This window comes from Lepisma saccharinum (genome assembly GCF_977018435.1).
Source record: "Lepisma saccharinum chromosome 12 unlocalized genomic scaffold, izLepSacc3.1 SUPER_12_unloc_1, whole genome shotgun sequence".
NCBI lineage: Eukaryota > Metazoa > Arthropoda > Insecta > Zygentoma > Lepismatidae > Lepisma > Lepisma saccharinum.
The window spans coordinates 11,070,269-11,095,504 of record NW_028142891.1 but is presented as its reverse complement, the minus strand read 5'-3'; positions in this window follow the sequence as shown (position 1 = coordinate 11,095,504).

Here is a 25,236-nt window from a genome sequence, read left to right as displayed (position 1 = left end):
AAAATATGTATCTTTATCTCAATAATCTTTGTTACACTTTTACATGTTGCACAGAAAATGTGTATCTTTATCTCAATAATCTTTGTCACATTTTTACATGTCACACAGAAAAATTAATGACCTCTTCAGTGAATCGCACAGAAAAATCATTAATGCTCCCTTCTAGCTGTATAGATTATATCTCTTGCGTGCCGGCAAAACATGCAAACAATTAATTATGTTTGCCCGCTTTTCCCCTATTGTATGGCTGAGCGGGTGGTTCCCAATAGAGAATAATTTTGCTCTGTTGAACAACACTTTTTACCAGGTTTCAGATCTGGGAGTTGTATATCAACTAGGAATAATTATTCTCAAAATCTCACGTATGGAGATATTATTTTGCCACATGTATTTCAATCTTACACATTTTATCAGGATTCAAACCCGAGCCTCCTGATTACAAGGCAACAATATTAACATTTTGCCATCAGGGGAGGCTTCACATTTTACCAGGATTCAAACCCGAGCCTCCCGATTACAGGGCAATAAAAACCATGCACCACACTCTACTGGGTCTCAGAACCCAATAGATATGAGCTTTATATCAATTCAAGATTCCTGGGATTTTGACAGAAAAACACACTATAAGCAATAAGATCATATGGGAACTTGGCATAGTTTTAAGTATAAGCAAATCTGCTTGAGGGGGGTTCATACTTTCTCAGGAAATATTTGAGGGCATTTTTACAAAAATCTTGGATTAGACGGGGTTCCACACTTGAGCAAAAAGCTCATATGGGCATGTTGAGCAAGTTTTAAGTGTAAGCAAATCTGCCAGAGGGGGGCTCATACTTTCTCGGGTTTATAATACAGTCAATACAACTACTCCTTTAGCCAAACACATGCATGATTCTTTCTTTGGTTTACAAAAATCTGCAAGGAATAATTACGGCTTCTAAGGTTTTGTTTAACTTATACATTAATTCCCACTAGTCTAATAAGATACTTACAGTCGCTTGTCAACGGAAAATACATTGTTAATGGAAAGCGTGCGTGCATGTTTGCGTAGGAAATTCTGTATAAAGTACGCCATGTGACTACGGACACCCCACGAATGGAGCTTCTGAAGAATACCAAATCGCCAAGTTGTATCATATGCCTTTTGGACGTCTAAGAAGACTGCTACTAAGTGTTTATTCTCAATGAAAGCATCCTGAATATGTGTTTCCAGTTGAACCAGATGATCCAGCGTGGAACGGTTGGAGCGAAACCCACATTGAAAGTTACTAATCAAGGAGTTCCCTTCCAACAACCAGGTGAGACGCTTGCTTGTCATACGTCCCATGCGTTTGCAAACACAGCTAGTTAAGGCGATTGGCCTGTAACTAGAGGCTGTGGTGCGGTCTTTACCTGGCTTCTGCCTTTGAATCAAGAGTCAGCTTTCTTTGGCGAAGTGGTTGTGTCGTTCCGGTATTCCGCGACGCGACCCTCGGGTAGGGTGGAAAACAGTTGTGTGTGGTCCGCCACTGACCATCATTGGGAGGGGGAATGTGTTTATTGATTACTGCCCAAATTTCATGAAAATTGGTCGACGGGGGCCTGAGGTACAAGGAAAAGTTCGTCTATGAATTTAGAGAAAGTGCCATTATGCTTGGAAAGTGAAATAAAGTGCATCTTGGTGTGAAAAAATCCTCCCTGTGAACCCCCCAAGTGCGTTATATAGTGGTGACGCCCCGAATTGTCAAGAGGAAACCCCAGAGGACTTTCTGACATCCCAACCGGCACAAGGAGGGTAAGTACTGGCCTTTTATCAAGGAGAAACCACCCCTATGTTATCCTTATGGGGATATTGAACAATCGCGCCGGGAACTGAAAGTAAGCCCCTAAGGATACTAGAATATGAATCCTTATCCTTTGAAAGACCTTTAACCCACGTAGGAAGGATCAAGGATCATAACCAAAAAAAACGCATTGCGATACTACCCTTAAAAAAGAACTTGTTGTGAAAAAGTCTCCCCCATAGTAATCTTATGGACAAATTAGGCTTAACTTGTTCGGAAGAGAATTTTGTGTTTCCAACTCAAAAACTAGACCTTGCTAGGGGGTGGGACTTTACCCCTGGAAGCCTCATCCCTCCCCGGTGTATTGGGACCATCACAACCCCCATACTTGCAAGGGTGGTTTTTCCAACCCCAGTAAAGTGACTGCATGTGTCGGCGCTGGGCAGCCATAGCGATCGAGCGTTGACACGGACAGCGACCCTGGTTCGACGTGTTTCTGTCATCCGGGGCGGTGACGTAGTGCCACGCGAGAAATGCAGGACGTTGTCTGACAGCTGCGGTACGTGCAATAATAAAACAAACTCCATGTGCGCTTTTGCTGGGAGCGCTGTATCTGTGTCTTCTGCGCGGGTGCTGAGCCGCTCTTGAGTGATTACGGTGTAGTGTGAAGGATGGCTCCTACGGGGGTCACACCAAAGACAAACAACAATCGTTCCAACATGGAGCAGCACCCCCCCCCCGGCCCCTTCAAAAAGGGTGGTTTAACACGTTCTCCCCTGCCCAAGAGGAAACACGTCCAGGATAGCCCAGAACAAACCTTCACTGCGTTTGAAAATAGAGCAGCGACCAGCAACCCCTCTTCAACCCCCACCCCTTCTTTCACCTCCAACCCCTCTGGAAGTCAAATTTCAAAAATCCTGCCGGATTCAACGGAAATACAATTCCGTGCCTTCCAGAAGGTGCAACTTGATCTTACTACCCTTGTATCAAAAGAAAAAACTCTAAGTTCAGATAAAATAGCCCAATTCCTGGAGTTAATTGCAAAAATGAGCCATTTGTACACTGAAAAAACTGCAGAAACTAAATCCCTAAGAACGGCGTGTCTCATCCTTGAATCAAACCCTACCTCAACGGAAGGCAAGCAAACTTATGCCCAGACTCTCTCTGCACCAGCGATGCAAAGCACAAAAGTAGAACAAATCCAAAAAGCAACCCAGAATGCAAAACACACAGTATTCATTACGGCGCAAGACAACCAATCGGGGAGTGAAATATGGGATAAATTCACCATGTCGGTAAATCCAGTCCGAGAAGGAGTAAGAATACAGGGAATGCGGTGAACACCAAAAACACTAATCGTGGAAACAGCCACAAAAGAAGATGCAGAAAAGATTATAAACAATCCTAAGCTCAAAGATAAGAAATTGAATGAGGAGCTACCGAAAAAGAGGAATCCGCTCATGATTATTTACGATGTACCAACAAGAAAGCCTGAAGAAGAAATAACTGAAGAATTTTACGTGCTAAATGAAATCGAGAGAATTATGTCTCCAGAGGAATCTTCAAGCAAATTCAAGTTTAAATTTAAAACTGGTCCAAGAAACAAAACAACATGCCACAGAGTCTATGAGGTACACCCTGCTCTAAGAAGAACCATATTGAAGATGGAAAAGATCCATTTGGCCTACCTCATTGTCAATGAGGGACTTTCTGGTAGTCCCTTTCTGCTTGCTGTGTAGAGGCTATGGACACGTCGCGAAACACTGCAAGGGTAACAAATGCTGTATCAGGTGTGGACTGGAGGATCACGTAAGGTCGGAATGCAGAATAGACAAGTCAGTTGAAATTTGCATACCTTGCAAGAGAAGGAAGAGAAATTGCCACGAAAATCCGAAAGAGTGCCCTACATTAAAGTTTTTCCAAAAGAGATTGATTGAAAAGACCAACTATGAATAGTGAAGTTAAAATAAAAATAAAAACACTCCTAGCTGTCGACGACGAAATTCGGGACGAGTGGCGGCCTACGCACTCAGAAAACAACAAGAATTAAAATACACTCTTGAAACTACTTTTACCATAGACTTAGCCCAACATTTAAATGACTTAAACCACAACAAACTGCATCAAATCTCCTCCATACCACCCCTAAATAACTACTCCTTCAACACTGTATCCCAACCTAACCAGGTTTATATACATTATCAACCCCTTCTTAGTAATTATATTCCAGGCCTAAACCCCTGCTCGATATTCTACCCCCAATACTTTCTACCTTCTCCTCCCTATTTGAGTCTTTCAACCCAAGCCCAGCCAATATGTATACAACTCACCCCCTCAATCTCCCATCTTACCTCAATCATTTCACACATCACCCTCTGACTCTGTTCAATCTTTGTTCATCTCACAATCTGATTTATCGCCAGTACCCACGCTCTTGGAGACTTCCTCATTTTCAGAAACAGAATCATTAAACCCATCACCAATTGCTACTCCTATGTCCTTCCTTACGGACATATCTCCGACTATAGCCACACACCCACCCCTTATTACAATTCCCACACCCCCGGACAGCCCTGCATACCAAACGGAGGACTCCTGCACCTCAAACAACCAACCCCAAAGAATTACTCCCTCTAACTGCCGGGCTGAACCTACAACATCCAGCAACCTCAATCCGGAAACACCACCGCACCATTACCAAAATAAGTACCCAAACTTCACGGCACCTACACTAATGACATACCCCAAACCTGACACTCCAGATCTGCATAACACTGATATAAACCATGAAGCCAAAACTTTGAATTGAACCTAATGTTAAGCCGACTAGAAGAAAGGGACAACCTCGTTGCGGCGCTGCGCCTACTGGTCAGAATGAAACATGAAAACGGAAAGTTCATCACCTTTCCTTTTCCGGCGATAGTGGATCAAATGCTCCTGAGATGCAGCAATATCCCCGTGGATCCAGATGAACTGCAGGATTTACTAGAACAGGCACTACCGCGTAGAGATCTAAAATTGGACCTTGAGGTATACAAGGACTATGCCAGGGGATATGGAAGAGTTGTTCAGGACACCACTAAACCATGGCCATCGTGGACTTCGATATTAAGGCATTGGAGGAAAATAAAATAGGCTGCCTACAGGTGAACTTAAATGGGGCTGAGCTGGCCACAGGAAATTTTCATCTATGCCAGAAGAAACAATGTGTGTTTATTAATGTTGCAAGAACCCTACACTCGAAATGGTAAAATAATTCATGCACCACTTAGTGCCACAGCAATATCCAACCCATCTTTAAACGCAAAAGCAGCAATAATCTTACTGAACAAGAAAATTAAAATCTTAAAAATTGCTCAATTATCAGACTCCCATATCAATTGTGTGGAAATTTGCTATGAAACAATAAACTTTATAATAATTAACTGTTACTGTCAATACAGTCACAATATTGACAAGTACATCGCCTGTATAAGAAGAGCTTATGAAGCCTATCCTAACAGGAAAATTTTGATCACACTAGATAGCAACTCTTCCTCCCCCTTATGGTTTGGTAGGGTAATCGATGCCAATGGAGAGAAGATGATGGGTCTCATTGCTGAAACTAACCTAAATATAGAAAATCAACCAGAGAATCCGCCAACTTGTAGAGGTAGAGCTGGAGCATCCAGCAACATCGACCTAACACAATCAAATAGAAGTATGTGTCCATTAATAGAGGGATGGCAGGTACTGGACATGATCACTACCAGTGATCATAATGCCATACATTTTAATATAAGACTGGATGCTATTCCAAACATCCCAAACACTCCAACAGGGCAAAACCTTTCGTACAACTGGAAGAAACCAAACATGGAAACCCTCTTCAACTGTATTGTGTTGCCGGATTATCCTGAACCTGAACATAGTCTGGATGAATGGGCAGAGATACTTACTAAAGAACTCCAAACTGCAATACAAACATCCACCCCAATGAGAGGTATAGCAATACAAAGGAGACCATGGACAGAAAAACTCACAAAATTAAGAGGGGTGTAATGGGTGCTCCTTCCACGTAGTGCACCCAATGGTCAACCTCACTTCCACGTAGTACACCCTGGACTGCAGACTAACGAGGCTCTGGCGACTGGCCGCATATGGCCAGTATAATTTTGTTTGTCGTGTCCTGTGTTTTGTCCTTATTTGTGCTGACTGCTCCTTTACAGCCCCAGCTTTTAACGGAAGTCAGAAGATTTTAATATTTCATGATTTTAGTTCTGCAACGTTAGAGTTGTTGTGTAACGATAAGGGGCTGGACCTCGTTAATCTTTCATTCTTGACATCATACACAAAAGTTTTATCTGCAATAAGAATGAAGCTGCACAGGGTGTTGGCGGGCAAGGCATCGTGGAACTCACAGACAATCTTGATGTTGGTGCGATCGTTAACAACCACCTGCTTTCTCTTAGATGTGTTAATGACGAACATGGGTCTGCGAGCTATGAACTCATTGGGGTTGTAGTACACGTCCACATTGCCGGAGGTCACTCTCTTGTAAGCTGTGTATGCCTCGTACAGTTTCAGGTAGTCGTTGTTTGCCATGTTCAGGTTGTAGTTCTCACGCGGGAATATCTCGTTCCTGCCATTTCTGAGGTAGATGTTCTTGATCTTGCAACTGTCGAACTGGCTCGAATTTTTTTGTTGGTTGTTGTCCTCCCCTGTCTGGAAGAACACGACCACAAACTCTGACATATCGTACCAGATGCTGTTAAACTGTGTGGTCACGTCAAATTCAAAATGGTTGCCGGAAGCAGGTTTCTGCACGCACTGGTAACCGTAAAATTGGATGGGTACTTGGGGATTCTTCAAAATGTCTGCTTTGTATTTGAGAGCGTAGTTAGTTTCGTATTCCACTACGGGCATGCGCAGCTCCATGGACTGATGATGCACTTGGCAGGATCAGGTAGTTTGTTGGGAAGTGCTGAACCGTTTGCACTCAGGGTGCTGTAACGCATCAGCGCATCGTTGTCGTTGGCGCTTCTGCGAAAAGTGACGCGCAAACCACCCTTCCAGATAATATCTGTGTAGTCGGAGAAGAAGCCAGGAAGCAGGCGCATGGGAAACAGTACTGTGTGACTTTGAATTTGAATTTAAAATTGTGGGTGCGTCAGCACTAAGGCTATTTTGCACCCGTCACAGTATACGGGGTCCAGCCCCTTATTGTTACAAATAGCAACTCTATCGTTGCAGAACTAAAATCATAAAATATTAAAATGTTCTGACTTTCATTAAAAGCTGAGGCTGTAAAGTAGCACTCAGCACACAAGGACAAAAGAACAGGACAACACAAACAAAATTATACTGGCCATGGGGTCAGTCGCCAGAGCCTCGTTAGTCTTCAGTCCAGGGTGCACTAACGTGGAAGTGAGGTTGACATTTGGGTGTACTACGTGGAGGTGTGTGACTGAGTTTTGATTTTTGTACCTGCTTCCAATCCCCCTGCCTGGTAGTATGCTGCATCGATCTTGGAGAGTTTCAGTGTTCCCACAGCTGTAGAAGTAATCCCGGGGCAGTCAACCCTATCGATGACGGTGCCATGCTTTCTAACTTCCACCTGCGAGAATAGGTACGGCACAAAATTATCTACATGTCTTAAATTTGCATTGGCAAGAAATGCTTCGCCGTTGTCTCTCTTCACAACATCAAACTTAATATACAAATCAGGTCTGAGAGGGTGAATGAATCTATCCCCGACCACCACATCGAACTCAATCTCTCGGTTCGGTTCGTTGAGGTTAGCAAACGTGCGACGATTGGGAGGGAAGGACTCGTAACTTTCGATTTGCTCCATGATGGTTATTTATTATATGTTAATCTCCACGTCAGCAGTGGTCGTGGCTCCTGCAAAATCAACCACCTCCCCCTGCTCGTTGGTAATTGGCAATTCTATGTTGTCTATGCGGTTACGAGATACAGGAAAGTATATCGGTGGGGAGGGTGTGTAGATAATTGGCTCCATGAAATCAGAGTTTGGTTTGAACGTAGCGATAATACCTGTCTACTTGTGACTCCCTGGGATGCCGTCCGAGGATGTAGTGATCATACCTTCTGCCACATTGCAATGTATGTTCAGAGTCTCGATGGCTAGAAATTTAGGAATGTTAGCACCGATGTGCTTGATGCCAGGTTCGAGTTTTGTGTTGTTCTCGAATCCCAAAAGCTCTCCGATGGTACCCAGGTCTACGGTTTCCGTGGCAGACACCAGTTCCACCCTGTGAGTTACAGAATTTTGCGACAGCAATACACTTCTTGGCAATTGAACCTGCAAGGTAGACAGGTTGTACTGGCCAGAGGTGATGCTGATTTTTTCGCTGCCAATTTTGATTTGATTTTAAAATTTTTGGGTGCGTCAGCACTAAGGCTATTTTGCACCCGTCACACTATACGGGTCCAGTCCCTTACCGTTACACGTAACAACTCTAACGTTGCTTAATTAAAATCATAAAAGATTAAAATGTTCTGACTGTTGTTAAAAGCCGAGGCTGCAAAGAACACTCGGCACAAATAAGGACAAAACACAGGACAACACAAACAAAATTATACTGGCCATTGGGCCAGTCGCCAGAGCCTCGTTAGTCTTTAGTCCAGGGTGCACTACGTGGAAGGTACCCCTTACACCCCCGCTGCCAATTTTGATATTATTGTTGTGTACTGTCACATTAGGTACCAGGTACATGCTGTAGAATGCACGAAGAGCAATAGATTTAGGATAGATGATATCGTCATGCAATGCGAGTTTCAGAAGCGAAGTCTCGCTTGTGGGATGGAATACTCCCATAGTGCTTTAGGTGCACAATGCTTTCTGGAAATCCTCGACTGTTGGGTTATTTAATTGCGAGAGGAAGACAAGCATGGAAACGCAGAGGTGGCCACAGTTCACATCGCTGAAACCCTGAATGCGTTCGTCATTGTAGTAGAGGTTGACAACACTGAGATACTTTACCAACCCAGCAGTTGGCGTGCCTCCGAATGAATCGAAAACAAATCCTTTGTTGTTGTTGGCTTTGAGGTAGCATATCAAATGTGTACCTGGATTTTCGTAACTGTCTAGGTTAACCACACCACACTCTTTTTTCTTCACAACAGAGGGAAGAGAATCAGACATGAAAACGCCCCTGAAGTGCATGATCCCCAACGATTCGATCAAAAATTCAATATCGAAGTTGGACAAGGTTTTTTTTAAAACTTTTTCAAATCTTCGAGGTTGTTCATTTGCTTTTTTGGTCACACCTTTCCCCTTCTTCTCCATAGCCAGGTTGTGGCGTTTCTGCTCCTCTAACTCGGCCTTGTTCTTTTTTGCATCGATGACGGTCTTGGCAATGGCGGCACTGCCTCCTGCCAAGCTGCCTACAGCGCCCAAAGCTGCCAAAATAGCCGGGATGCTGAATATGAAACCTCCAGTCTTCTGCTGCTTTCGCGAACCTTGTAACCTCCTCAACACAAGGAATGCTAAGCAGCAATTTCAATCCATGACCTTTTGCCGAGCAGGAATGTTTCTTCTCGCGCTGCTTTTTGGTGAGCATTCTATCTAATGTTCCGAGAGACTTGAGGTTTGCGTAGGGTATTTGGTAAAAAACACCTTTGGGCTTCATGGTGATAGTATGTTATTTATATATCGTGAGAGGGTAAGAAAAAATCTCTGCTTTGCCCCTAATGCAATGAAGTGATGATAGATTGGTTATACAAGTTGATTTTTTCACAAGAGTTATTTAGTTACAATCCCCACCCTAATTTTCGTTTTGTGTTCATGGCGATTGTCGTACCCAATGCAGCAACCCGTTCACCTAGTGAGGCATCTCTGCTGACGATTCTCCCGAAAACCGCATGCTCCAATTTTCTGTCAGCATCATGACGTGCGTCAAGATCGGTGTGAGTATTGTAGGCAATGTCGTGGTCCTTGCATGCTGCGTCCAGTGGGTTCATTCCCTTGTCTCCTCTTTCCAGTCGATGTTCGAGTTTCGTACCCGGACCGCAGTACTGGTAAGCTGGCAGGTGCATCTCGAAGGGTAGCTTGTTGTGTGACTGTTTTCAAATTGTAAAATGTAAAATCACTTCTTGTGTAAAAGAAAAAGAAAGAAATGTTATAGCATACTGTTTTGTTGCGTAGCAACCAGTTGTTGAAAAACAATTGAAAGAGATAACAAGAACATTTTGCATATAGTTCGAATCATAGTAATTGGTGCATAATTCATGTATTTATTCAGTGCAAATAATAAGTATACTCATCAGAGAACAGTGTTGTGATTTTGAACTATTACATTATTGTTATTTCATAATTTGCTGTGAAGTAGAACAGTTACTTACTGAGTATAATGTAAAATGCTCAAGCCTCTACGACACTAGCAAAAAGTGGCGACCGTGTGACAGGACTCTGAAGTTAAGTAGTTCTTTGGATAAATGATGTGAAATATAATCTCAGTAGCTCTGGGATTGAAGCGGATTCTAACTGCATCTGATTGATATTCAAATATTTTAGTGTGAGTGTAAGTTTATTTTCGTTAATGAAAAATGTCTTCCAGAGATTCATCTAAATCTCGTAGCAGAAAGAAGACTGCTATGCAATACGAGGGCACATATCTAGCAACGTTTACAAACGTTCAAGATCAAGAAGTTAATTCTGATGATAAGACTGATACCAGTAATCGCAAGGTGGAATGTTGTGGTGATACGAAAGCTGACATCAGATTTATTCAGTGCTATAAATGTCTTTCATGGTTTCACTTTTCTTGTCTTACGTTGTCAGTTGTTCATTGGTCTATTTATTCTAATACGGTAGAGAATTACTTTTGTAAATGTTGTGAAGCTAGTTATAATCCATATGAATTGTCAGCTTACAAAGAGAGTATTAGTCCTAATTTTTTACGATCTGCTAGAAACAATCAAGAACATTCAGTTCGTGGTAGTTAATTCTAGTAAAGAATTAAAATCTCAGCTTGAAGATTCTAACAAAGAATTAAAATCTCAGCTTGAAGATTCCAACAAAGAATTAAAATCTCAGCTTGAAGATTCCAACAAAGAATTAAAATCTCAGCTTGAAGATTCCAACAAAGAATTAAAATCTCAGCTTGAAGATTCTAACAAAGAATTAAAATATCAGCTTGAAGCTTCCAACGAAGAGTTGAAATCCAAAATTGAAGCTTCCAATATCGAATTACAGTCTAAAATTGAATCTATGAATTTTGATTTTAAGCAGGTTAATAACCGTATAGACATGTTGGCTTCTGATGTAGCAATAAGAATCGAATCTTTAGCAGAAACGTGTGTAAGTTCAAATGCAGAATTATACCTGAAGTTACAAGAAATCATGCAAAATTATGACTGTAAAATATCAGACATTCTTAGTATACAAGATCTTCGTGAGAAACAAATAAATCACATTGAAGGTTCTTTACAAGGTGCAAAAGACAATATAGGCAAACTCAAATGTGGACTTGATGATTGTTGTTCGCAAGTTGAAACATTCGATTCGAAGGTTTCACAGTGTCTCGATTGATTGATTGATTGAGTTAAAATTTATGGGTGCGTCGGCATTTAAGGCCATTCCGCACCCTTCTGTGTATACGGGGAAATGTCCCCTTATCTAAAATTCTGACTGAGATTTAAAAAAGGGGTGTAGATAGCCCCTTGGGAAAAACTAAAAGTGCAAGGTTGTAAAGAGACCTGCACGAGACAAACACGACAAATTAAAAAGTCAGAACAAACTAAAAACCTCCTTACAGACGGTGGAAGAGTCTAGCTCTTCGCAAAAAACTAAAAACACGTGATAAAATACTGCTGTCATCACCCAAGAGGGATGACAAACAGCCGGAAAGGTTAAAAGTCTGCCGGAGGTAAGCAAGATCGACACATTCAACGAGAATGTGTCGGATGCTTAAAATAACATTACAAGCACGACACAACGGAGGGTCCAGCCCTTGGAAAAGGTGACTATGCGTTAGACGGCTGTGTCCTATACGCAGGCGGGTAAGAATAACGTCTTCTCGCCGAGAGGGACGACACGAGGAACGCCAAACACCTATGGTGGGCTTAACAGAGTGAAGCTTGTTCCCCGTTTCCACATCCCACTCGGTCTGCCAAGTGTCAAGAAGGCGACAACGGAACACATTCTGCAGGTAGCTAGCTGGCAAAAGGTGGACGAGAACGTCGCCATCTGCATCAGCAGACTTGGCGGCAGCATCAGCTGCTTCGTTCCCCTGGATGCCCACGTGGCTAGGGACCCAACAGAAGTGTACATCTGTGCTGGCAGATAAGGACACAAGCCGTCTGAATATGCGTTGCGCTACCGGATGCCGGGAATACGGCAAATCCAGAGACTGCAACACGCTGGTCGAATCGCAGCAGGACTTTCTTCAGCCCATTGACGTCTGCAAAGTCCAGTGCCTTTAGAATGGCGTACAAGTCTGCCGTAAAGATAAAACAGGCAGGATGTAGCGAGAAACTGGAACTTTGAGAGTCTAGGACGAAGGCGCAACCAACTGATTCCACTGTCTTGGACCCATCCGTGTAAAACACATTAAAATTGGGGTGCTTCGCACGGACTTCTAAAAACCGTTGCTGGTATACAACCATTGGTGTTTCTGCCTTTGGAAGGGCAGTCAGGGAAAAATCGATAGAAAGTGCAGGAAACTCCCAGGTAGGGACAGGCGGAATAAGTGGAGAGACGCCAGGAATATCACTGTCAACACCAAGTGCTAACAGGATCTCGTCTGCACGAACACCAAATGGTCGAGTGACACTAGGGTGGAGCCTATACTTTGCCAGCCTACTCTCGTCGGATATGGTGTCAAATGAAGGATGTAAAGGCATCGAGCGAAGATGGAGGAAGTAGTTCACTACCAGCCGCTGTCTTCGCAGAGACAGCGACGGCTCAGATGCCTCTACGTACAAACTAGCGACTGGACTCGTACGAAACGCACCAGAGCACAAACGTATACCAGCATGGTGGACGGTGTCTAGGATGCGAAGTCTAGATGGGCGGGCAGAAGAATATACAACACATCCATAATCAAGCTTCGACCTGATGAGTGCACGGTACAGGCGAAGCAGTACCGTCCTGTCAGCACCCCAGGAAGTTTGAGATAAAATACGTAGAAAGTTGAGAACTCGAAGACAAGAAAACTTTAACTGGCGAAGGTGAGGTAGCCATGTTAATTTCTTATCGAAAATGAGGCCCAGGAAGCGGACCTCATTCACGAAGCACAGGGGAGATTTCCCCATGTACAGGTCAGGATCGAAATGACATGTACGTTGACGACAAAAGTGAACACACACGGATTTCTCGGATGAGAAGGTGAAACCTGTTTGGGAGGACCACTCAACCAAACGGTTTATCGTCAGTTGGAGTTGACGAGAAGCTGACGCGAGAGTCCGTGAGCGACAAAAGATCGTGAGGTCGTCTACATACAGAAGACCATGTACAGGGGAAACAATGCTTGCCATAACACTGTTCACTGCTATGGCAAACAGAGTCACACTTAATACGCTGCCCTGCGGGACACCGTTCTCTTGTTCGTGAAGATCCGAAAAGGAGTTCCTAACACGCACGCGGAAAAAACGATCAGATAAAAAGTTTTGAATAAAGTACGCCATATGGCCACGGATCGCCCCAAGAATGGAGCTGCTTTAGGATGCCAAAACGCCACGTTGTATCATATGCTTTTTGGAGGTCAAAGAAAACTGCAACTAAATGTTCCTTGTTGAGGAATGCATCCTGAATGTGTGTTTCCAGCTGAACCAGATGGTCCAGTGTGGAACGGTTGGAGCGAAAACCACATTGAAAATTACTTATCAAGCAGTTTTCCTACAAAAACCAGGTGAGACGCTTGTTGATCATGCGTTCCATCAACTTGCACACACAGCTAGTTAAGGCAATAGGCCTGTAACTCGAGGCTGCGGTGCGTTGTTTACCTGGTTTCAGGATGGGAACAATAATAGCTTCTTTCCAGGAAGTGGGGAAAGAGTCCTCCAACCAAAACCTGTTGAATACCGCCAAAAGGAAATTTCTTGCTCCAATGGGCAGATGACGAAGCATCTCATAGTGGATCTTGTCTACTCCAGGAGCTGTATTCTTAGAATCTCGAAGTGCCTGATCGAACTCCCGTTCAGTGAATGGAGAGTTGTATGGCTCGGTGTTATGACTTCGAAAAACTAGAGGGCGTCGTGCCTGACGGTCCTTCATAATTTACAGAACTAGGCGCACCAGAAAACTGCGTGGCCAAGATATTAGCTATGTGTCCGGAATCTGTGTACAACGTCCCGTCGTGCTCCAGAGCGCTCAGAGGAGTAGATACACCCCCCTGGATGCGACGTACTTTGGTCCAAACGGCTTTCGACGAAGCCTGCTTCGTCACAGAAGACACGTATTGGACCCAGCACGCCTTCTTACTGGCTCGAATCAGCTGACGGGCACGGGCACGTTTAATGCGGAACTGCTCGAGGTTTGCGGCAGTGCGCAAACCACCCTGAATCGATCGAGAGCATGATTGCGGTCCTTGATGGCTGCACTGATCTCCGCAGTCCACCAGGGGACTGGGCGTCGCCTCGCAGGTCCACTGGGATGTGGAATGGAGGTGCGTGCAGCATCATGCACTCCTGACACAAAGACATCTAAGGCGTCGATTGGTGGTAAAGTCGACGCAAGATCGACTTCAAGGTCCACTGCACGCTCGAAGGCTTCCCAGTCGGCCCGACTGAGATTCCAGTGACGGTGTTGTTCACGTGATTGCTGAAGATGTTCGAAGGTAAGAATGAGAGGGAAGTGATCACTCCCACAGAGATCAGGATGAACGCTCCAAGATGTGGTAGGAGCAAGGCTGGGACTGCAGAAGGACAAGTCCAACGCAGAGTATGTGCCTGAGGAATGACTGAAATATGTGGGAGTTCCATCATTCAGCAACGTTAAACCTGATGCCTCACGGAATTGATCTACAATTTGACCCCGGGGCTCTGTACGAACGGAGCCCCACAAACGATGGTAGGAATTAAAATCGCCCAAAAGAACTACAGGAGAAGTAAGTTGTTCGAATATACAATGGAGATCCTCAAGAGAGAATCGCTCCTCCCTTGTGATGTAGACACAGCACACAGATATTAGCTGTGGTAGATGGACCCGCACGGCGACAGCTTGGAAGGGGGTGGTGAGAAAGATTGGTGTTGACTGGATGGTATCTCGAACACCGATTGCAACACCACCGTGTGCACGACGACCCTCAGGAAGCTTGTCGGTGCGGTAAAGCGTGTATCCGTTCAAAATCGCTGATTCATTTGGACGAAAATGTGTCTCTTGGAGACATATGATGGCAGGGTCAAATTCAGATATAAGAATTTGCAGTTCTTCGAGATGCGTTCGGAAACCGTTAAGGTTCCATTGGAGACAATAAGCCATATCTGTAGGTAAGATTGTTACCTTTTAAGGCGTACTCTATTTCTAGACCCTGTCACCTTGATAAATTCTTCATCCGCGGCTTCGTCCTGTATCATGTCCTCGGATAAGGACACAGAAGGCGAAGGGGATGAAGGGGGAGTGGGGGCGGGTGCCTTCAGCGCCCGCCGGGCAGCTCTCAGCTGTGCTTTAAGTTTCAGGGTGGTCGATGCCACCCTCAATGGAGAGCTACTGGTCTTCAGGAAGTATTCTTTACTATGTACCTGCTTAAACTTCTTCTCTGTGGAGCGAGGAGTGGTTGCTGGTTTCCTCGAAGCAGGGCGAGCTACTACGGGAAGCGTTGTTTGCGTGGACACGTCGCTGGTTTGTACCCCTATACTGCGACGGGTAAGAGCAGCTGCAGCAACTGTAGCGAATGGCACAGGTGAAGTGGTGCGTATACTGTCACGGAGACGTTGTTTTGCTTCACCAGCAGAGATTTTCTCTGTGACGACCAACTCTCTGATTTTCTTCTCTTGTTGGAAAGAGGGGCAGTCACGATGCCAGACTGGGTGCTCACCTTGGCAGTTAATGCATTTGGGACCTGAAGAACAAGGTTCGGTTCCATGATCAGGCTTACTACACTTACCACAAAGGGCGGTAGTGGCCTTGCAAGAAGGCTGAGTGTGCCCAAAGTGCTGGCATTTGAAACACCGCATCGGGTTAGGAATGTACGGACGGACTTTGAGTCTCAGATATCCGGCCCGTACCCTGTCTGGGAGAGCGGACGTTTGAAACGTCACTATGAGTGAAGCAGTTGGTACTAGTTCTCCGGACTTACGAGTCTTTACTCGCTGCAATGCGGTCACATGTTGGTCTGAGAGTGCTTCAAGAATCTCTTCCTCTTCAGCATTTAGCAGATCCCAGTGGCGAATCACACCTCTACTACTGTTAAATTTTGATTTGATTTGATTTGATTTTAAAATTGTGGGTGCGTCAGCACTTAGGCTATTTTGCACCCGTCACATTATACGGGGTCCAGCCCCTTATCTTTACAGAGAACAACTCTAACGTTGCATAAATAAAATCTTAAAAGCTTAAAATGTTCTGACTTCCGTTAAAAGCTGAGGCGGTGAAGGGGCACTCAGCACACACAAGGACAAAAACAGGACAACACACACAAAATTATACTGGCCAGAGTGCCAGTCGCCAGAGCCTCGTTCGTCTGCAAAACGCAGTCCAGGGTATACTAACGTGGAAGTGAAGTTGACAGTTGGGTGTACTACGTGGAAAATCACCCCTTACACCCCTACTGTTAAATTGACGGTGAGGTTCAACATTAACAGGGAAATCGCCCAAAGATCTTAGCTTTAAAAGGTTGTTGGTCTGGCGATCTGGATTAGTATACTCCCGTTTTGCAGCTTTTTTATTTCTGGCACATCTGAACCAGCGGCGTAGTCTAGCTGTTTCTTGATAAGAAATTGTGACAAGTCCTTCAATGTAGCAGCTCCATGTTTCTTGGTTGTTGCAGATTCATCGTTACTGTCGGTCTTCTGCACTATACTAATCACAAGATAACGTGGCACGTTACTTGTCTTTTCCACTAATTGAAGCGGGCTCGAAGGCCGCGCTCGTTTTGGGGGTTTCCCCCCGTTTGAGTTGTTTTTTGTACCCATATACAAAATTATTTTATGGTGGAGGGTCCATAAATTGTCACCTCGACATGCTCTCTATGCCGAGGAAGGCCTAGCCCCAAAAATGGAGGCTACTCGAGGACCAAACCGAAATCCCCGAGGCCACGTTCGCGACTGCACCTACCCCTGCAGCCAACACTGTCCCATCGGCAGGTGCAACTCACACCTTGGGATAGGTTTTTTTATCGAGGTTGTATCCTCTAGCAGGACCCTTAGTTATAGGGAGGTCAAAGATATGGAGATGAATGGCGTGATGGAATGGTGAAAACGTGAAATATGGATGTGAAGAATGAGTGAAATGATGAGCTAAAAATGGCCTCCCTACCTTACTTATAGGGAGGTCAAAGACATTGAGATGAATGACGTGATGGAATAGTGAAAACGTGTGATATGAATGTGAAGAATGAGTGAAATGATGAGATGAAATTGGCCTCCTTACTAAGCCCCCTCGCCCCGTCAAGGCAGTCCTACATGGAGGGGGCACAGTGTTTCGAAATTGTTAATCAGTACGATAATAATTTGAAACAACTTGCATTGCGTGTTGATGTCATTGAGAATAATATGCAGAAACCAGTTAATGTAAATTATGGTGGTGCTGATTGTAATGTTACAGGTACTTCTCATAACAAATATTCTAATACGAACACTCAAGTTCATGGTATTGATAATGTTACAAATCGCCAATCGAGAAGATCAAATGTAAGGCGTGATTCTGACACTGGTCATAATCGTGATTCTGGTTTGAGTTATTCAGATGGAAGTTCCATTAACTCTACGGATACTACTAAAGTAAAGACGTTTTATGTAAGGGAACCGCATCTTAAGCATGTAAGTTGGAAGCAAAATCGCAAACAATCTAGTTTACATAATGCTAGAAAGACGCAAGTAAATTCTAATTGATCTTGTATGAATAGATCTAGTTGTATTTTAAACGAACACAGAGTACAAACTGAGAATAACATTGATTTTTCCTCGAATAACGCATTTCCTGAAACAACATCAAATATGTTAGGTAGGCCAGAGGACTTCCGCAGTTATGGAGGATATTGTAATTTCAATTACACAAACTATCCTTGCACTTGGTGTTCCGGTTCTACTAATTATTCTCAAATTCATCCAGACAGGTCTGATAACACAGCTTCAAGAACGAATAATACACAGAGAGCATTTAATTCTCATAATGAGAACGATGAGTCTAGAAGGAAAAGGTTTAATCGTTCTTACCCTTGCACATATTTTGCTGGTAATCAACAGTCACCAAACATTCATGATAGTGCATTTGTGAATGGAATAGAAAATTGTAATGCACATAATTTTCAAGAAGATTGTAATACAAGACCGAACTCTGATTCTTTGCCCTTGTACATGAGGAAAGATAGACATTTGAAGTTAAATGAATTGTATTTATTACCAAAGTTCTCAGGTCGAGTTGAAAAGCATTCTGCAAGAGAATACTTGGAACAATTAAACTCAACATTAGATCTGATAGGAGTGCCTGCTGATAAACGATTGCAGAGCATTCAGAATTGTTTTACAAATCGAGCAGCTTATTGGTTTAGAACACACAAAAGATATTTTTGTTCTTACACTGATTTCGAAAGTAAGTTTATTCAACAGTTTGCTTCGCCTGAAATGTTACAGCTAGCTGTTTTAAGGAATCAAAAATACGACCAAAATGCACATGGAAGTTTAGAAACCTTTGCACTAAAAACACATTCAACATATTGTATTTTAGTGAACAATCCGAATGATGTTGATGTTATACAATTGATAATGAGCCAGTTGCCTGATAATGTTGCTAACAATATCGCTTGTCATAGTGTTCAGACGATGGATCAGCTTACAAATATGCTTCGTAAATTAGATGTTATTAGAACTAGTAGGAAAGGACTTATGCATTTACCTGAAGATTTAGATTGCGACAAGTCTAACAAAGGTCTTAAGAAGAATGAACATCAAAGATTAAATGTACGACAAGTAAATATTCGACAAACAAGAAGTACTAGTTCTTCTTCTACTCAAACTCTGCCTTCTGATAATTTGGGTGCCTCTGTTGAAAATAGTTCAGACAATGTAAATCAATGTATGAGTTCAAGATATAATGCAAGTAATGCTACTAATTTTGGAAATTTCCGACGAAATAGAAATCAGATGTTTCCTAGGAATTTTTACAATACTGGCAGGTTTTACCGTAATAATAAGAGAAATATCCCGAATGAGAATTCCAGACAAGATAATGGTCTTAATTTTAGGCAGCCTAATTACAGATTTTCTAGGAATGGTTACTTTAATAGTAACAGATCTTTGTTTCCCTCTGTTTACGAAAACTGTCCACCACAAAATCGAGATGTGCCAGTGGCGAGTGATACAATGAGGAATCAGCCCAGCAATATGCAAAGTAATATAATGACGAGTACATCTAATACTGGTGTAAATCCTAATTTGACTCAAAATCCAACTTCTGGTGTTCAGTCTTTACAATTTAATGATGCTAGGCAACAGCAGTTGGAAAGGCAGTCTACTTTAAATTAAAGTGGCAGTCGGAAGAGCCTCTTTCCCTCTGCACTACCTACAAGAGGCACAAGGAAGAGTCAAATGATTTATTTAATGTTTGTGATTCTACGCAATTTTCGAATGAAAATGCATTAAGTAACTTGCAAATGAATTTTTTGTTAGAATGGTTTGAGGATGAACCTGACTGGGTTATTAACGATGAAGATATTCCTGTACCTTTAACAGAAGTTCCAATTGTACATGGAATTATATGTCAATTGCCTATCATTTGTATAATAGATTGTGGTAGCCAAGCAAATGTTATGAATTATGAGGTTTGGTGTAAGATATCATCTTGTATTGGTAATCTTACGTTGGAGAAGGTGGATGACATTAGATTATGTGGATTTGTGTGAAATAAAAAGTGCAAAATTGTCGGTTGTAAGACGATAAATATTCAGATTGACAGCGAATACTTTCCAATGGAATTTTTCATTTTAAAAGAACTTAATGCAGACATTATTTTAGGTGTTCCTTTCTTACGAAAGTACAAGGCAATTGTGGATTTTAGGAATCAGAATATAAGTTTAATAACTTCATCAGGAAAGCAAGTGTGTACAACATTAGATAATAAGGATTCTAGTACGATAAGTGTTGAATCTGACAAGCTTGTATCTGATGTAAAGCATGATACTGACATAACTGAGAATGAATTCCAGTCATGTAGGATGTTAAAATATGTACATATGTTAGATATTGAAGCAAATTATATGCCTTCTCAGGGGGATGTTTACGAGAAAGTATTTGCAATTGTAGATATCGGTGATTCACAGAAACGCGATTTATTTTCACTCTTATGGAATTATCACGAACAATTTTCTGACAAACCAAGAAATGCCAAGGTAGAACCATATAAGATACAGTTAGACAGTGACGTACCTATTGCCACGGCACCTTATCCTATACCAATTTCTAGGAGAAAGAATTTAGAAGAACAACTCGCCAAATGGGAAAGTTGGGGTATCATATATCAAGAATCTTCCCCATATTTAAATCCTCTACACATTGTGCCAAAACAAGGTGGTTTATGGAGACCAGTAGTGGATTTTAGAAATTTGAATAAGCATGTCATCAGTCCTCAAGTTAGAGTTGAACCAATTCATGAAATGTTACAACGATTTTTGGGATCAAAATATCTCTCTTCTATTGATTTATCGTGTGGCTATTTCCAGATCCCATTAACTCCAGAATCACATCTTTATACTGCTTTCTCATATCGTGGTAGACAGTATTTATTTCGATATCTTCCCTTCGGCATCGATCTGCTGTGTCCATTTTTCAAGACAGGATGAACAAAATTTTCACGAGAGAATTCAACAACTTTGTTGTTTGCTATTTAGACGATCTCTTGATCTTTAGTAAAACTTTGCAGGAGCATTTAACACAACTGGAAGCTGTTCTGCAAAAATTGAAAGATGTTAATATGTCCATGAAGTTTTCAAAGTGCAAATTTGCTTCTAAAGAAATTGCTTGTCTTGGACATATTGTTTCTGGAAATGAAATTAAGGTAGATAGTAGCAAGAATTCTGCTATAATAAATATTCCAACACCAAATGACAAAAGGTCACTTCGAAAATTCTTGGGTTTAGTTAACTGGACAAGAAAATTCGTGAATAAATTTGCAGAAGTTGCCCATCCACTTTATGAACTTCTAAAGTCGAATATTCACTGGACGTGGAAGGAAGTGCATGTAGAAGCTTTTGAAAGGTTACGTGATTTGGTTATATCTCCAGAAGATTTAGCAAAGCCTAATTTTTCTAAACATTTTAACATAAATGTAGATGGTTCAGAGAAAGGTATTGGAGGGAAAAAATGGCAAAATGGAGAGACACCAGAAGATAACCCCAGGATTATTCAATATGTATAACCCTCTGCCCACGAAGTGAGTTGGTATCATTGTATGACGTCTTGCCTCATTTTGATTGGCTAGCATGCTCAGAGCCATGAGGAAGAATCAAGCCTGCTCAGTGGGAAGGCATCCGTTAAGGGGGAAAGAGTGGAGTGACTCTTACTGTACACGTGAATGGTGAGTGTGGCTATCCGATGGGAGATGTAAGTAGATTGGGGTTCCTTCTAATTCTTTAGTTAGATATTTATTTATTTGTTCAATATTAGATTTGTTAATTTCAATGGATAATTAGATTATTATTAGAATCAGTATCCAGGACCCTAATCTATAATTCTCAGTCGTATGGCCGCGTGCACTACTCACGTATTGTCCCCCAATTATTAATCTATCAAGTATTAGGATATTAATTTATTTGAATTTGATATAAAAAGAAAGGGAAATATAAACTATTTGTTTATTAGAATTCTATATTCTGGCATTGTTAAAAATAAAATGGGAAAGATATAAGTTCTGGTTTGAATTCGTAAAAATAATTTCCTAGAAGAATGGACTGGGACAACAGCTTACTTTCACTGGTACTCTGTATACAGTAGATCCTGTTTTCATGCAGTTGAGTTTGAGCGTGACTACAATGAGATGGGCCTTTTTTCACAGCTAAGTTGCAACAGAGCATGGTTCTAGTTCTAGGAAATTTTTGTTACGAATATTTGTAATTGATAGTATCTTTAATTGCAGATTGGTTTGATCAAATTTGAAAATCAGAAGGTGGATAGTTGGTTGTTCGAAAGCATTAAAGATGAGTCATGCGACCGGAAATCCCTTCCACACGGTCGACTTGACTGGTGTGCCAGACACATTGCTGCCACTTGCTGGTGACTGCACTATGTACCAGGGCTTACCTATAAGTTCCACACTTTATGAAGGTCAGTCATTAAACCCGTTTTCACCTGCCTTGCCAAAACCTCCTTTGCAATTTGGTGATGTCCGAAAGGAGGAAACTTCAGTCAAACAGACTTATAGTAGATTTCCCCATAAACCATGTTGGGTGAATAAAAGACCGTCCCAGAATTTAATAGATTTTTCTGCTGAATTGTGTTCTGACGACGATTCCAACTGTACTTCCGTATTCTCTGGAAGAGCTATGAATAAGTTGTCTAATAATATGGCACAATATACTTTGAATCACTTTCTGCGAAATATTCCCAATTTGAACGATGAAAAGGCTGAAAATATCTTTAGATTTATGTATTCCGTTCAAATGCTTATAGAAAAGAAAATGTTTCCGGTAAAAGATATTTTGATTGCTGTAATATCTAAAGTTCAATGTAGAATTAGTAAAATATGGTTACAACATATTCAACAAGGTTCCAAGTGGGACGTAATTCTAGACAGTATTGTAAAACAATTTTGTAACAGTCTAAGTGTGCATAGTTTAATATCTGAAAAGGTATTAAGAAAGCAAGAAATTTCAGAAGACCCGGTGGATTTCCTGGATACTAGGTTAAGAGGAGCCAAGATATTGCGAGTGAAATTTTCAGAAGAAGAGTTCGTTGGACTCATGATTGATAGACTTCATCCCTCTCTGTCTCAACAATTGTTATTTTCGGACACTCCTACTTCAATTCACGAGTTGAAAAATAAACTTAAGATATTTCAAAAACATGCTTATCTTTGTCGTGAATATTTCATGGAATGTAAGAACTTTAGTAGGACACAAACTGGGAATTTGGTTAGAGATGGGAATTTATTAAGAAACAATCAGTGCCTTCCTGTAGTTCCCCAGCAAAAACAAAGTTTTTCGAAGTATAAGAACACTTATATGATGCCTCAATATAACAATAGAGACCTTTCCGTTAAAGTAAAAGCCTTGTTTGTCGAAGGAAAATTGGCTAACATTCCAACTCCGCTGTGTTTAGATACAGGGTGTTCTGAAAATGTTATAAGCCAAGGATTTTTAGAACGCATTCAACAAATTTGTAAAGTGGAAGTAAGAGAAAAGAATCTAAACGTCATCCTAGGGAACGATGAACAGTTAAAGTTGACGCAAGTAGTGTGTGTGCCTGTTCAACTGGGGCCCCTCACGTGGCCAGTGGAACTGTATGTGTCTCCGACGTTACCTGTAAATGTGATATTGGGAGTAAAGTTTCATATCAGAAGGAAGATGGTGTTTCGTATGGGCAAAGCCTTGTTAGAATTTGAAACCCTGCCTCAAAAATTTCCTATTATGTGGAACTGTGACAGCATTTTTAATACTGGACGTGTTTTTCAGGAAAATCCCCCCTCTACTTCTACAGTAAAATCCCGTTTCCATGATCGTACTACTAACAAGTTTTCTTCAAATGCATCAAGAAGAGGACCAGGACGACAACTAGGCAAGAAGACTGCTGTACCCAGTGATAGATCCAGTGATGGAAATTGGAAGAATCCACCTACTCGGGAGACGATTCCTGATGTGACATCGCAAGACGAGAACTATTTTGCACATCAACTTGGTGAGTGTAAGAATCAATTTCGTGATGTCATTTGTGATAAGATTGGCGTTATAAAAGATTTTGTGTACCATATTCACATGAAAGATAATGTGCCAGTTAGATCAGCCCCTTATTTATTGAATGCCGAGAAGGAGAAAGAACTAGAAGCTATAATATCGGACTTGTTAGCCCAAAATGTAATTGAACCTTCTAACAGCCCGTATGTTAGTCCTTGTTTCCTGATTGACTCTAAAAACAACACCACTTGTCATAAATTATTCAGAGGTTAACCGACATATTATGTTTGACGCTTATCCTCCATGTGTTTTGGAAGAAAGTTTGTCTAAAATAAGTCAGGGCACAGTTTTTTCTGTTCTTGATTTTAAACGGGCATTCAATCAAATCCCAATTAATGAAGAAAGTAAGAAAGTAACAGCCTTCGTCTCACAGTCGGGACAATGGCAGTATCGTACCTTACCATTTGGTTTAAGCGTAGGTCCAAGTGCACTAGCGAGAGTTATGCAAATTATGTTTGGTCATCTTAAAGGAGAATTTTTATTTTGGTATTGTGATGATTTGATAATCTTTAGCCCAGATAAAGCCAGTCATTTGAAACATCTCAAAATTGTACTAGAGATATTACGTAAATATGGTGTTACAATTTCACCTTCTAAAAGTCAATTCATGCAGGATGAAATATTTTTCCTGGGTTTTAAAATTTCTCAGGGAAACTTGCAACTAGACCCCAAAAGAGTAGAAGCTATTCATAATATCAGTCCTCCTAAAAATTTAAGAGCATTGATGAAACTATTGGGCTTTTTGCAATATTTTGCGACATTTATACCTAATTTCCAACAAGTTGTAGCCCCTCTTAATGACTTAAAGAAAAAGAATGTGAAGTTTAAATGGGGATCTTTAGAACAGAACGCTCTGGATCATATTAAACTTCTTTTTGAACAACATGTTGTACTTAAATTGCCTGATATGAATAAAGATTTTGTTGTCTAAACCGACGGTAGTTTGACAGGCTATGGAGCTATCCTGCTTCAAGAGGACGAATTTGGTAATTTACGTCCTGTGTTTTTTCACTCGAAACGTTTGAAAGATAGAGATAAAAATCGTACGATATATGATATTGAATTATGGAGCCTAATGTTAGCTTTGGATAAGTTTCATTATTATTTGAGAGCTAGGCCATTTAAAATTCAAGTAGATAGCATGAGTGTTGCTTGGATGATCAAGCGGGCTACAAAGTTCACTAAATATGCTCGTTATTTGGAAAAGTTGTTATAATTTAGTTTCGAAATGGAACATATTCCTGCTAAAAATAACGTATGTTCCGATTTATTGTCCAGGATGTATGATAATAAGAATTTTGACACAGAGACGCATGATTTGGAAGAGCTCACAAACCTCAATTTGACAATGTGGTCTCATCCTTTGTATAGTAATATTTTGTCGGACGAACAATACAAAGACGAAATCTTGAAACCTATAATAGATAATA